The sequence below is a fragment of the Citrus sinensis genome, chromosome 6 (assembly GCF_022201045.2).
Source record: "Citrus sinensis cultivar Valencia sweet orange chromosome 6, DVS_A1.0, whole genome shotgun sequence".
Classification (NCBI taxonomy): domain Eukaryota; kingdom Viridiplantae; phylum Streptophyta; class Magnoliopsida; order Sapindales; family Rutaceae; genus Citrus; species Citrus sinensis.
The window spans coordinates 12,318,970-12,334,513 of NC_068561.1; the positions used below are offsets into that span (position 1 = coordinate 12,318,970).

The 15,544-nt window shown below is 37.0% G+C and overlaps 1 non-coding gene across 1 annotated transcript; it reads left to right on the forward strand.

The window, feature by feature from the left end:
- Window positions 1-15,094: 15,094 nt before the first annotated feature.
- LOC127903599 (small nucleolar RNA R71) lies at window positions 15,095-15,198 on the forward strand. Its single transcript, XR_008056308.1, has one exon. It is a non-coding gene; the product is annotated as a small nucleolar RNA R71 (small nucleolar RNA).
- The last annotated feature ends 346 nt before the right edge of the window (window positions 15,199-15,544 follow it).

Consider the following 15,544-nt stretch of genomic DNA (forward strand, 5'->3'; position numbering starts at 1 on the left):
ATTCGCTTGTACCCATTTGGAATATTTAGGGTACATAATCTCCGGAGATAACATGGAGGTAGATAACTCTAAAATACAAGCCATGCTTGAATGGCCAGTACCACAGTCAATTCGAGAATTGCGAGGCTTTCTAGGACTTATGGGGTATTATCGTAAGTTTTTCAAGGGGTATGGATTGATTGCATGGCCTCTTATAGAGCAATTGAAGAAAAATCATTTCGGGTGGAATAATGAGGCTATGGAGGCATTTGAGGCTCTTAAAAAAGTTATGACCACAGTTTCTGTTTTAGCTCTTCCAGACTTCACTAAACCATTCGTCATTGAAACCGATGCATCGGGATATGGTTTAGGTGCCGTCTTGATGCAAGAAGAATGACAATGGCTTATTAAAGCTAAGGGCTAAGGCAACGAGCAAAGCTGTGTCTGATTTATGAAAAAGAATTGATGGTTATTGTCTTTACCATTCAAAAATGGAGCCCATAGCTGGTTGGGAGGAAATTCGTAGTTCGAACTGATCAACAAAGCTTGAAACACTTATTGGAGCAGTGAATCGTGGCACCTGATTATCAAAAATGGATGGCCAAATTACTTGGTATGACTCCAAAATTCAATATAAACTAGGTACAAGCAATGAGGTGGCTGATACATTATCGAGAGTACTACTTCCTATAGAGTTACACCAGCTGGTAGGCATATAGTGGTTAGATTGAGAGGCTTTGCAGGGGGAAATTGATAAGGACGAATTTTGAACAAAGCTGAAGGTGGACCTGTAGTAAAAAAGAATGTGAGCTACTAGATTTTCCTTGGAAAATGCTCGGGTTTTCTATAAAGGGCGTATGATGTTGCCCAAGCATTCCACCATGTTACCTTCTATTTTGAAGGAGTACCAATCATCCCTTATGGGTGGACATTCTGGAAAGGAACGTACTTATAAAAGAATAGTTGCTGATTTTTTTGGATTGCCATGTGTGGGGCCGTTTTCAAGTGGGTGCAGCAGTATGACGTATGTCAAAGAAGCAAGTCTATGTCCATGTCATCGGCAGGGTTGTTACACCCCCTTTCTTTACCTAACCAAGTTTGGGAGGATTTAACAATGGATTTTACAGAAGGGCTGCCCAAATTAGAAGGTATGAATACGATACTAGTGGTGGTTGACAGGTTGGCCAAATATGCCTACTTCTTGCCTTTGAAACACCCATTTACAGCTCGAACAGTGGCAGAGTTATTCTTGCGAGAAATCATTTGCTTACAAGGGGTACCTAGCACTATTATCTCTAGTCGCGACAAAGTCTCTCTCAATCACTTTTGGCAAGAATTATTTCGCCTCCAAAGATCGGAGTTGCGCCGTAGTACAACGTATCATCCTCAAATGGACAGGCAATCCGAAGTGGTGAATCGTTACTTAGAGACATATTTGCGATGCTGCGTCCCAGAGAAACCACGGGTTTGGTGCTAATAGTTAGCCTAGGCAGAGTACTAGTATAATACCACATACCATAACACCATTAATTGTACTCCTTTCAAAGCACTCTATAGGCTGGATCCACCACCCCTCATCCGTTATAAATCAAGGAGTACTCCAGTCTCGTCAGTGGAGCAACTTTTAAAGGATCGAGATGCACAGTTAGATGAGCTTAAACTACATCTCTTGTGTGCTCAGCAGAAGATGAAGTCCAAGGTTGATGCTAAACGGCGAGATGAAGAGTTTGAGGTGGGAGAGAAGGTTTTTGTAAAGTTCGACCTTATTGCTAGAAATCTTTGGCAAACCGACGCAATGAGAAACTTGCTTCACGTTTCTGTGGCTTTTTTGAAATTGTGGCTCGTGTAGGTATAATGGCATATAAGTTGTCCTGACCTCCCAGCTCATCTATCCACCCAGTCTTTCATGTTTCCCAGCTTCGCTGAGCTCATGCGGTGACTAATTCTTCTCCTCTCTTGCCACCACAACTGTCACCTGACCTAGAATTGTTAATAGAGCCTGCTGAAGTTCTTGGAGTGAGCCATCTTGACAATGACCGACCTGCTCTTGTTGAAGTTTTGATTTAATGGAAAGACTTACCTCTGTTTGAGGCCACTCAGGAGTAGTTTGACACCATTCAACACCAATTTCTTCTGCTTCCCCTTGAGGTCAAGGTGAAAGCATGGGCAATGGGTAATGATGGGCCACCAATTAGGTACACATATGCATGACGCAAGAAAGGAAGTACCTAGCTGTTAATTACCTTAATTTACAGGCAATTTTGGGAACATTATTCTGATATGGATATGGTTACCAATATCTGTCATAATGGTCATGGAATCTGAGTAATTATGGGTAGGAGTTATTTATGATAATATGTAGGCAATAAAAAGTGGCACAAGGGAAAGTATAGGGATATCGAGAATTATTTGTATTGAGCCTTAGCTCTGGGAGAGAACCAGGTCTCTCAAACTACATGGTTGTTAGCTTATTTCCTTTAATTTTAATAAAACACATATTCATATTCCTGTCAAATTATCTATTTCATTTACAACAAAACCGAGGGTCTATCAAAATCATATATTCAAGGATTAAAATTCAAATTTAATAGGTCAGAATGATTTGAAGCTGCCACATTTGCTTTCTAGTGTAATATCTTATCATTCAGGCTATACAAAACTGAACAGGTAATAGAACATCTAAAATGAAAGTACCTTATGCAATCACCCTATTGTTTATACACCATGTAATAAAAAGCTACAGTAACATCGAGGCCCAAATAACTATTTATGGAAAACGTTCTTGAGTTTCTTCAAAAGCTTTACCTTGAATCTTTTACATTGCAGTCAACTGAGGATAAAAAATGCTTATAAGGTAAATTACTAATTGAAACCTTCAGAAGCACGCAAATGGAGAAGTGGTGGGCAGCAAGGTTGATAGTGCGTCCATGGATCATCATTCTCCTGGTAGTAGTTGGTGACATTTTCTTGAGCTCCCAAAATCTCGGTACTTAAAAAATTAGTGACAAGATGGATCATTGTCTTCATCCCCATGGTTAGTCACTTCAGCTCATGTGATATAATATGCACAAAATATAATTTTGAAATTAGAGACAAGATAATGATTAATCAAGAAACATATATCAAACTAATAATAATGATGATCGAGAATTTACATATCAATTGTATCTAGAATGATAAATATAATATAAAGAGGTGTAACAATAACCACAAAAACATTCTGTCAGTTTACTGACATAAAAGGGACAAGTGCAAGATAACATATCATTCAACTGAAGAAACCAGCAACAGCAAGATACAAATGATTGTACTTTACTATTGATGTAGCTTATTATGATATTAACAATTGTTCTGATATTAACAATTCGTTATTGCATAATCTAAGATATTCTAAACCAAAATGGTCATATTCATCTAGACCATAGTCATTACTACAGTTTAAAGGTTCAAAATCCTAAAAATCCCACCAATATAGTCCTAGCAATGTTCACATAATAAGCAAAAAAAAAAAAGCGATTGATTCATCATAATGTCTATCTGCCAGTAAAAAACAACATATAAATTATTTATGCTCAAGCTCAATAACCAAAAACATGAAAACAAGTTACCTTAATAAGGTTGGGATAAATAAGTATTCTATATTAAGTAGTTGGGCCTAAACACAGCCTCAACTGCTAAACCTGGCCTGCGGTCAAGCTCAGCCATGACAGGGCCAAGGTTGACATTGTAGAAAATGTCAAGCTTCTAGACGAAGGCCTGACGAAACCTTTGGTAGCAGCCCCCTGTTTAGAGGTTCATGCATACCAGAGTATGATGCAAATAGGTTGAAAAAATTGGTACAAGGAGAGTTTGAAAGTTTGAGAAGCTTTGCGACTAAGTATTATAAAGATGTTACCGAGCTAGGGGTCTTTAATCACCTAAATGATCTAGAAAGATTAAAGAAAGGGTTAAGAATCAATCGATTGTAGAATAACTTATATAGTAAAGGGATAGCAACATATGCTGAGGTGTAAGATCAGGAAAAATTGGATTGAAAACTAAAGATGCAAAAGAAAAAAATAAGAGAATGAAAGAGTAGAGAGGGGGAGAACCAAGAAGGAGAAGATATAACTTTGGGTATAGCTTGAAAAGAACTCGAATGATAGGTTTAGTTATAGACGACCAGAAAGACCAGCTCCAGATTATGAAAGAAATCGTGAAAGAAGAGAAGTCTCATTAATAGGTGTTAACATAAATATGTTAATAATATTGATTTTGATGATAACAAATTTTAAATGTATTTTGACAAAAATATTGGAGCTATTTCTGAATAAACGAAAACCCTTTTAATCATTGCCTTATTTCTTCATAAAAGATGGATTTTCAAATTAGAAAGAAATTCTCTACAAAAACTTGTTTAAAATTGCAATTCTGGTCATAAACGGTGAACCGTTTATTTTAAACGGTTAACCGATTAAAGGCAAAGAGTAACACATTTCTTAAACCTCTAACCGTTTATGAAAAACGGAAAACACAAAAGATAGGGAGGTTACTGGAAATTAACGGTAAACCGTTTTCTTTTAAACGGTTAATCGATTAGCACCAGAGAGCAACATAGTACCTAAGCTCTAACCGTTTATGCTTAACGGAAAACACCCAAGATGGGAAGGCTACTGGAACCTAACGGTGAACCATTTATTTTAAACGGTTAACCGATAACGTCCAGAATTGATGGTTGTCCTCCTCTGGCATTGATTAACGAAAACTGATAAGGCTGAATTGTTGTGCAGGTTACTGGAGCCAAACGGCAAACCGTTTATTTTTAAACGGTCAACCGATAATACCCAGAGAAGCCACTTTATGCAATCCCCTAACCACTAAATGAAAACAGATTAACTTATGTTCATTTTGCAGGTTACTGGAGACAAACGACTAACCGTTTATTTCAAACGGTTAACCGATAATATCCAGAAACGTTACTGTTGTGCAAATTTTAATGTACTCGCAAGCGCACGAATCTATTGTAGTATAGACTAATGGTGACGAGTGTCGATCCCACGAGGAGGTGGATTTTAATTATGTGTATAGAATTAATTTTGTAAATAGGTTGTTGGATTTATGGTGGAAATGATTTGGAATATGCTAAGACTTAAATTAAAATGGCGAGAATAAATTCTAAAATTGGAATTGCAATGGAGAGAATAAATTGAAGAGAAAATCTATTAAATTGACGTACTTGGGTATCTGGATCCGTATCAACATGCATCATGGGCTAAATAATCCGTATTAATGCCAATTAAATCATGAGGGGGGAATCCACACCTCATGAACCACGCTCTAATCAATATGGTGCTAAGGGCTTATCGTGCCAAATAATAATAACCTTATACTAGAGAGCCGGTGTAACCAAGGCGGTATCTAGACAAGACTATTATTATTTGTCGACGAGAAGTCAAAACATCCACAAACATTAGAGGGGAAGAGAAAATAAATTTACCAAATTAAGCCCATGACACATGTTGAGACTTCACCTTCAACCCAAGCTTGAAAGAAAATTAGCCACTCATAATTGAACTAGGGGCAAAATGAGAATTTATTAAAATACGAAGAAAATACAAGATGGAGAAGGAATTACAGAAAATGGATCCCAAAAATGGATTCAGAGATATCAAATTAGGGGGGAGAGGCCCCCTTTTTATAGATACATGGAGTAAATCATGGCCATCGGATTAAAAACAGTTTGGACGCTCAGGATTGCGCCACGTCATCAGTCAACAGTCCACAGTTTGACCACGCGGATGAACAGTAACACAGTTTAACCCGACTTTGAACAGTAACGCGGTTTGACCCGGATGAACAGTAACGCGGTTTGGTTGAAAATAATCCTGTATGATGCATGCACCGTATGCGAGATTTTTCGTCCACTGATATGCTGCCACGTCACCATCAACAGTATATAAGAATTTTAGTCCAACAGGATCGTGACACCTCATCAGTCAATGCCACGTCATCGGTCTGTCTATGTGAACAGTGTCGTATACAGTACCGTACACGTGAATAGTACCGTACATGTGAACAGTGCAATTTTTCCTTTTATGCTCCTCCTAAGGTTTTCGACCGTCCTGAGTTCAAAAGTGATGTCCGTTTTGCCATCTGATTTCTCGTTTATTGTGAAATGACTATAATGCCCCTAAAATACATAAAATACTTAATTAAAATAAAACACATGTAATTAAATCACAAGTAGGTTAAATACATAAAAGTAAGGGTTGTTAGTAAGACTTGAAATGTAAAATGACGGTTTTCTCCTTTATAAATATGCATTTTCTAACACTCAACACACCCCCCAACCAGCTTATTGCTAGTCCCTAGCAAATGAAGCGAAAATAAAATTCAAATTCAGAATTATTTCTTTTTTTTTTTAATTTAGAAACACTCGTGTTTATTCAATCAGATTAATGATAGCAATCAAATAAAAGTATAAGCATTATCTCCAGTCTAAAGTAACATCACACCCACATCAACCATCCACATGAATCAGCCCAGTAGACTTTGTTATAGCTACTTTCAAGAATGACATGTCAAACCCCAAAATCTCACTAGAAGTAGTGACACTCTCACAAAGAAATTAAACCCAATAAAAATAGCCATTCCAATGAATGGCAATTGAAAGAAAATAATGAAGAAGTGATATCACATACTCTCACCAAGATGAAATAAATATGCCCTCAGCTTAAAAATAATACGATCTCAAGTCAAATAAAAACTGTTAGTCAACCCAATTTATTTATTTATTTTTTTTATATGTACCACTACATCTTTTTAGCCCATATAACTAGCTTCTACTTCAAATTATAGTTCCCTAAAATCAAGAAGGACTTTTATTAGGATGTAACGTAGGCTAGGGACATGGTTAACAAAGAAAGGAAATAAGGAAAACAAAGTGTATGTTTGAGAAAAATGCAGAGAATTTTTTTTTTTTTTGGAAGTTGCAAGGTGGATTTCACCTATTATTGTTATTTTTATTCTTTTGAAACAACAACTTTTGTTTTGTTGTTTTTTTTTTGGTATAACTTCACTGAACAACATAATTATTTACATTTTCTCAAACATAAATAGGTGATGGAACTTATAAGATATCGGGTAATACTCCAAATCGGAGTGGGTCAAGATGATAAGTTGACAAAGAAAATATATTTTTTTTTTAAAGGCTCAAAAGGGTTAACTATGGATATTTAATAAAAGGGATGGCTAGAAAGGCTCAAACGGATCAAAGATGGCCTTTCTATCGTCTTTTAGGGCTCTAAATAATCATCCATATCTACTAGTTAGATGGGCCTCCAAATGTAGCAACACACATTTTTTTTCTTTTTTTTCTTTTTTTTTTTTTAATTTTACAATTTTTTTTAAGGGTTAACTCAAAAGAAATATAGAGATCGTGTCTACAATAATAAACTATTAAGCTGTATAAAGAATGGGCAAAAGGGTTACTCTCCAAGAAAAATGATAGGCTCAAAAACTCACTTGGTACTTATTATGACATGTTCATTCCTTCAAGCAACTCATATATGTCTCCGACATCAACATGTAGAGTAGCAAACATAATGTAACATCACTTAAGACCAAAGATAATACAAATACTAAAATTTAAAATTAATCATGTCACCCAATGTTAAAACAAATCACACAATTTTTTTTTTAAACAACATTCTACCCCCCAACCTATTCTAAACATGAAAGGAAAATATGCATGCAGAAATGTGAAAATGATGCATAAAAACTAATTAGAAAAGTTACACGTAAAATGATAGAAAACGAAAGTGATTTTTTATTTTTTTTAAAAGAAGATGCGTTTCTAGAGGAACTACACTCCATATTCAGCCATCTTTGACTCAAAAGTTGGAAAATGTATATTGATAGAGGAGAAATTAAAAAGAAGAAAAATAAACATAAACACATAATAAAGAAAAAGAAAATGTCTGAATTTTTTTTAAAGTTTTTTTTAAAATTTTTTTTAAACGATGAAGATGCGTTTTTAGAGTCACTATACTCCATATTCAGCCATCTTCAACACAAAAAGTTAGCAACAGTTAGTTTCTACAACAAAAAATTAGTAAAAACTTAACCAAAATTTCACAATTGTCAATTATTCCCTCCCCCCAATCAGAACGAAATATTGTCCTCAATGTTTGAAATGAAAGAAGTAGAGTTTAGAAGACATCACCTGGGTGGTGCAACACAGAAGAAAATATTTACAGGCGGAGAGTTAAATCTAATTTATACTTCTTACTGTTGCTACTGTTACCATCATTATTTGGACGCCCCAACACAAAGGTCCAGGGGTCTGGCTCCGGTCTATAAGCTTGTAACAGATCAAGTAGCTCATTAGCAGTGTGAGCACAAATAAAAAGTTTTTTCACATTAGAATGAATGAAATAGTTTTTTATTGCATGGTTAAGAAATGCGATAAAGCCATTATAAAAGTTATTGACATTTAACAAACCGATGGGTTTCCTGTGGATGTGCAGATGGGCCCAAGATGCTAGTGTTATAAGTGCCTCTAGTGTTGTAAGATCTCATGGAAGGAAAATAAAAGCATCAGCATGATTAAGCATTTCAGTTATTCTTTCTTGCATACCTGAGATGACTAACTCTTCTCCAGTTGATGAGTCAGACGAACTGCCCAATGGTTTTAGGACTCTTGGGATGATGCCTAACACTTGACTTCCTCTGATAAAAGCTGCTTCTGAGACCATTTTTTATAACCCTCGGTTACCTCCTCCATACATCAAGTGTAATTTTCTCGCTGCTATGCTTCGACCAAGATCTATAGCTGCCTCAACGAACTCTTTATGTTTGCTATAAGTAAATCCAGAAAGCACACAAATATTATTGAATTGTCTATTGGGAGTAGCTGCCATTGTGATACTTCTCAAAAACAATTTGTGAGTGCTTGACAAAAAGGAAATCACATTTAAGAATCTTGGTGACAGTGGATCACAGTTGTGTATGAGGTAACATGTCAGTGTCAAATAACGCGTAAAGCACGTGGCTCGCTAGTCAAAAAGAAAACAGTAAAAGGGAAAAAGCAAACAGTAATAAGGAAAAAGCAAACAGTAATAAAATTATTAAAGACAATAATGCGCACAATAAAACAATAGTGAAATAAAATAACAGTAAAGTAAAAGGATATTTACAGGTAGTTGCGACTGTGGCTCACATCTTCCTCTGGTTTTACGTCCAGAAACGGCTTGAACGCCCTCTATGGGTCGAGGATAGGCTTCCCATCCAGTTTTCTTATAAACTGGCAAATAGGGTCGTTTATAGTCAGATTCCTGAGACTATATCGTGCATGCTCTTTCTGGAATAATGGCCATAATTGGAGAATCGTTCCTTGCACGTATCCACTGGGATGCGTTTCAAGAGATAAAAGGATATCATCCAATGACTCCTTATTCAAGCCATCCCTAATGAATTGAATCTTATCTTCCCTGTTATCAGACATCATTCCTAAAGAACATGGGTTTTTATTGCAACTCATTCTGGCACACTTATGACAAGCAACAGAAATTCTTCGAGCTCGTCGTTTTCTTGTATAATTTCCTTTACCACAACCAGGCATGTATGCAATAAATTTTGGAGGTAACTCACCTGCCGATCGTACTTTTGCCTCAATTAACCAACGAATATCAGCAGGTATGTTATTCCTCATGAGCAATCGCATGCGTTCGGACCGAGCTTTATAGATCGTAAGGAGGGCATTCTGAGGAAGTGAAGGGAATCGCTTGTGAAGTTTTGCTAGAATCTCGTTTCTGTCCATACCTTCGCCTCAGAATATCAGTTATTATGGGAAACTGAAGTAACCGACTTGATTGTCACGGAGTACCGTTATCCGCCACTTCACCGGGGTAACAAACTAAAGCACACAAACAGAAAAATAAATTAAAACACACAAAGAAAATTAAAATCGTCCTCTTATGGAATTTACCTCAAGCTCCAACTGGATGTTGTAAACACTTCTCTCAATGTCTCTGAGTTGGCTTTTTAAACCCTCAACATAAACTACTAACTCTGGTGGCTGTAGAGCCCAAATACGATGTGTTTTACAAAATTGAATCTGTCGTTTGAGATGAGTTTTGACACGTTGAAATGGTTTAAGAATGTTCAGGAGGAACGGTCTAAGTAAGGTACTCATGATTAAAAATGATAAAAGAAAACTGAATAATTAAACAAACACACTTATGCAAAAATAATTTCAATTAGCAGAAGAATAATATAAAGAAAGAAAAAAAATCAAATCAACGAAAAGAAAGAAGAAAAAATAAATCAATTGAAATTTGGTGGGTCACTCAAATTTATTTCGGTGTCTTCTCCATGTGGTTGGTACTCTAGATATGGCTTTAATCTTTGACCATTAACTTTAAACGTGACACCGTTCTTTGGGTCCTTAATTTCAATTGCCCCATGTGGAAAAACAGTATGAACAATAAATGGGCCAGACCAACGAGAGCGTAACTTACCTGGGAATAAGTGCAAGCGAGAATTGAATAAAAGCACTTTCTGACCTGGAGTGAAAGATTTTCTCATAATTTGCTTGTCATGGAAGACTTTCATTCGTTGCTTGTAAATCTTGGCATTTTCGTATGCGTCATTGCGAATTTCTTCAAGTTCTGCCAGTTGTAATCTTCTTTCTGAGCTGGCTTGCTGCATGTCAAAGTTGAATTTCTTGATGGCCCAATATGCACGATGCTCAAGTTCCACAGGTAGGTGGCAAGCTTTTCCATACACTAGCCTGTAGGGTGATATCCCAATCGGGGTCTTGAAAGTCGTTCTATATGCCCATAATGCATCATCAAGTCTTAATGACCAATCTTTCCTGTCTAGCCTCACCGTTTTTTCTAATATGTGCTTTATTTCTCGTTTGGATATCTCAACTTGGCCACTGGTTTGCGGATGATACGGAGTTGCCACTTTGTGTGTGATTGAATACTTTGTCAAAAGAGCTTTGAATGCTTTGTTACAAAAGTGGGCACCACCATCACTGATTATCGCTCGAGGGAATCCAAAGCGTGAAACAATATTGCTTTTCAAAAATCCTATCACCACTTTGTGATCATTAGTTCTGCATGGAATTGCTTCTACCCATTTGGATACGTAGTCAATTGCAACCAATATGTATTGATGGCCAAAAGAAGGGGGAAATGGTCCCATAAAGTCGATACCCCATACGTCAAAAATCTCAACCACTAAAATTGGATTTAGTGGCATCATATTCCTTCGCGTAATGCTCCCCATTCGTTGACACCTATCACATGAAGAACAGAAAGTGTAAGCGTCTCGAAATATTGTTGGCCAATAGAAACCACATTGTAAAACTTTAGTCGCTGTTTTCTTAGCACTGAAATGACCTCCACAAGCTTGTTCATGGCAGAATGAAAGGATATTTTGAATTTCACTTTCTGGGACACATCGTCTAACAATTTGGTCTGCATAATACTTGAACAAATACGGGTCATCCCAAAAGAAATTCTTTATTTCTGCAAAGAATTTAGCATTGTCTTACTTGGTCCAATGCTCTGGAAGTTTACCTGTAACAAGATAATTAACTATATCAGCATACCAAGGTAATACTTCCACATTCATTAATTGTTCATCTGGAAATGACTCATTCAATGGTAATGATTCTGTAATTGTGTCAAAATGGAGACGAGAGAGGTGGTCCGCCACAACATTCTCTGTGCCTTTCTTATCTTTGAATTCGAAGTCAAACTCCTGCAAAAGTAACACCCAACGAATTAGTCTGGCTTTTGCATCTTTCTTTGTGAGAAGATATTTAAGAGCAGCATGATCCATGAATATAATTATTTTACAACCAATGAGATATGATCGAAATTTTTCCAATGCAAACACTACTGCTAGCATTTCTTTTTCAGTAGTTGAATAGTTCAACTGTGCATCATTCAATGTCATACTAGCATAATAAATAACATGGGGAATTCGATCAACTCTTTGTCCTAATACTGCTCCTACTGCATAATCAGATGCATCACACATGAGTTCAAATGGTAAGCTCCAGTTCGGGGCCTGAATAATGGGTGATGATGTCAACAACTGTTTTAATTTTTCAAACGCCATAAGACATGAATCATTAAAGATAAAAGGTACATCCTTAGCAAGTAAATTGCATAAGGGTCTAAAAACTTTGCTAAAATCTTTAATGAAACGTCTATAGAAACCAGCATGCCCAAGGAAAGATCTTACTTCTCTGACTGTTTTGGGTAGAGGAAGATTAGAAATGAGATCCACCTTGGCTTTGTCAACCTCAATACCTTTGCTCAAAATGATGTGACCGAGAACAATACCTTGTTTTACCATAAAATGACATTTCTCCCAATTTAAGACCAAGTTCTTCTTGACACATCTCTGCAGAACTAGTGTTAGATGATGTAAACATTGATCAAATGAGTCACCAAAGACAGAAAAATCATCCATAAAGACTTCAAGGAATCGTTCAACCATATTAGAAAAAATGCTCAACATGCATCGTTGAAATGTAGCAGGTGCATTGCATAATCCAAATGGCATTCTCCTATATGCAAATGTGCCAAAAGGGCAAGTGAAAGTAGTTTTCTCTTGATCTTTTGGTGCTATGGGAATCTGATTATATCCTGAGTAGCCATCTAGAAAGCAATAAAATTCATGGCCTGCTAATCTATCAAGCATTTGATCAATAAATGGTAAAGGAAAATGGTCTTTACGTGTGACAGAATTCAACTTCCTATAATCAATGCATACACGTCATCCTGTAGTTACTCTAGTGGGTATCAATTCATTATCAGTATTGGTAACTACTGTAACTCCTGACTTTTTAGGGACAACTTGTACAAGACTGACCCATGAACTATCAGAAATGGGGTAAATGATACCAACATCTAATAGCTTAAGGACTTCTGTTCTAACAACTTTTTTCATATTAGAATTTAACTGACGTTGTATTTCCCTAGTAGATTTAGCATTTTCATCAAGGTGAATGTAATGCATGCAGTCTACTGGGTTTATACCTTTTATGTCTGATATGGTCCATCCTAATGCCCCTTTGTGCTTTTTCAAAACATCCAACAACTTACCTTTTTGTTCGTCATTTAGGGATGATGAGATGATTACCGGCAGAGTACTTTCTTCTCCCAAAAATGCATATTCCAGAGTGTTGGGCAATGGTTTGAGCTCGAGTTTCGGTGGTGATTCTGATGATGGAATGAGTTGCTTCTCTGATGGTGCTAGTTGCTCAACTCTTGACTTCCATTTATTAGTGTCCATGGATAGTGCGGAGTCAAGTAGGGCGTTGACCTCATCGACTGATCTGTCAATATCAAAATCCAAACCAAAGTGAGTTAAACATATTTGTAAAGGATCATCACTAAGGTTTGAAACAAAAGTATCATCAACTAATGCTTCAATTAAATCCACATCAACAATTCCATCATCTGCACTGTGAGGTTGTTTGGCAATGTTAAAAATGTTTAGCTCCATAGTCATGTTGCCGAAGGACAACTACATATTTCCAGTCCTGCATTGAATGTGAGCATCCGCAGTTACCAAGAAAGGTCGGCCTAGAATAATGGGGATGTGCTTCCTTGAATCCTGTATTGGTTGAGTGTCAATTACAATGAAATCAACAGGAAAATAAAACTTGTCTACCTGGATAAGCACGTCCTCCACAATACCACGAGGTATTTTCGTGGACCGATCTGCGAGTTGTAACACCACTGGAGTTGGGTGTAATTCTCCAAGTCCAAGTTTTACAAACACTGAATAAGGCAACAAATTTACACTAGCTCCTAAATCCAACAAAGCATTCTCAATTGTGTGGTTCCCTATACTACATGAGATAGTGGGGGAGCCTGGGTCTTTGCATTTTAAAGGAATTTTATGTTGGAGTATAGAACTAACGTTTTCTGTTAAAAATGCTTTCTTTTGAACATGCATATTTCTCTTTTTAGTACAAAGGTCTTTAAGAAACTTCGCATAATATGGAACTTGTTTAATAGCATCAAGCAAAGGGATGTTAATACTTACCTGTTTGAAGATTTCAAGAATCTCACCTGTGGATTTTCCCTTCTTGCCTTTAGCTAACCGCTGAGGAAATGGAGCTTTCGGAATATATTCTCGTGGGTTGGTTTCTTCTTTCTCCTCCGGTGATGAGTCCTCAACACTCACAGGAACAATTTGATTTTCTTTTGTCACTGGCATCTCCACTTTGTTGTCGACTTCTTTTCCTTTTCGTAAGGTCATTACTGCTTTGATCTCTCCATGCTGTTGTGGTGAACTGGTACTTGCTTCATGTACTCCTTTAGGATTAGGCACTGGTTGACTTGGAAACTTACCTTTCTCAACAGTCATTGCCAAGGTCTGAACTGAAGAAGCAAGCTGTCCCACCATCTTCTCAAGGCTTGAAACTGATTGAGCTTGTGAATTGAAACCTGCTCTCAACTCATTTCATAGTCCATCAATGGTGCGGTTTTGTTGCTCAATCGTGGAGTGAGTAACATTCTTGAAATTTTGGAATGCATCCTCCCATGGTCTGGGTTGAGAGTAGTTCTGGTTCTAATTGTATGGTCTAAATGGGAGCTGAGAGGCTTGAGAAATTTGAGGAATTGGTTGCATTAGTGGAGCTGGAGCTGCTGGTCCATTCTGTTGGAGTCCTTGAGACCATGAAAAATTGGGGTGATCTCTCCATCCAGGGTTATATGTGTTGGAGTATGGGTTGTAATTTGATGGCTTTCTCATTACACCTATGGCATTGGCTTGATCTGAGTATGAGTCATGGTCATGTGGTTCTGTTGATTTAGCAGTCGATAACGATGCTATTTGTCGAGCAAGACCTTCAACCATCTCCTTGACTTCTTTGATTCCCGAAGTTGACTCGCCAATGTGAACCTCATTTACTCCCTTAATTCTTCTAGTAGTCCTGAGTGATCGACTCCGTTGTTGGGAATTATCTGCTTGTCGCTGAAAGAATTCCCAAATCTCTGATGCACTTTTTGACATTAGCTTTCCTCCACTCGTTGCCATTAGCCATTCTTGCACATTCGGCAATAATCCCTCCAAAAAGTATTGGCATTGGTGTCATTTCTCATACCCATGATGTGGACACTTCAAGAGTAGCCCATTGAATCGCTCCCATGTTTCGAAAAATTGCTCGTCCTCTCTCTGTGTAAACTCTGAAATTTCCCTGCGAATAGCATTGGTTTTATGCACTGGGAAATATTTATTCAAAAATTTAGTTACCATTTGTTCCCATGATGCAATGCTATTGGCAGGCAATGTATTAAGCCATGAACGAGCTCATCCTTTAAAGAAAATGGGAATAATCTGAGTTTAACATCATCATCTGAAAAATTCTCGTATTTAAAAGTTTGACAAATGGCATGAAAATCATTCAAATGATTATATGGGTCCTCATTTTCTAGGCCATAAAATGTGGGGAGACAATTTAGCACACTAGGTTTTAGTTCAAAACTTCTAGCAGTTACATTTGGGTATCTTATGCATGATGTGCTCAAATTAGCTAAGGGACTAAAATAGT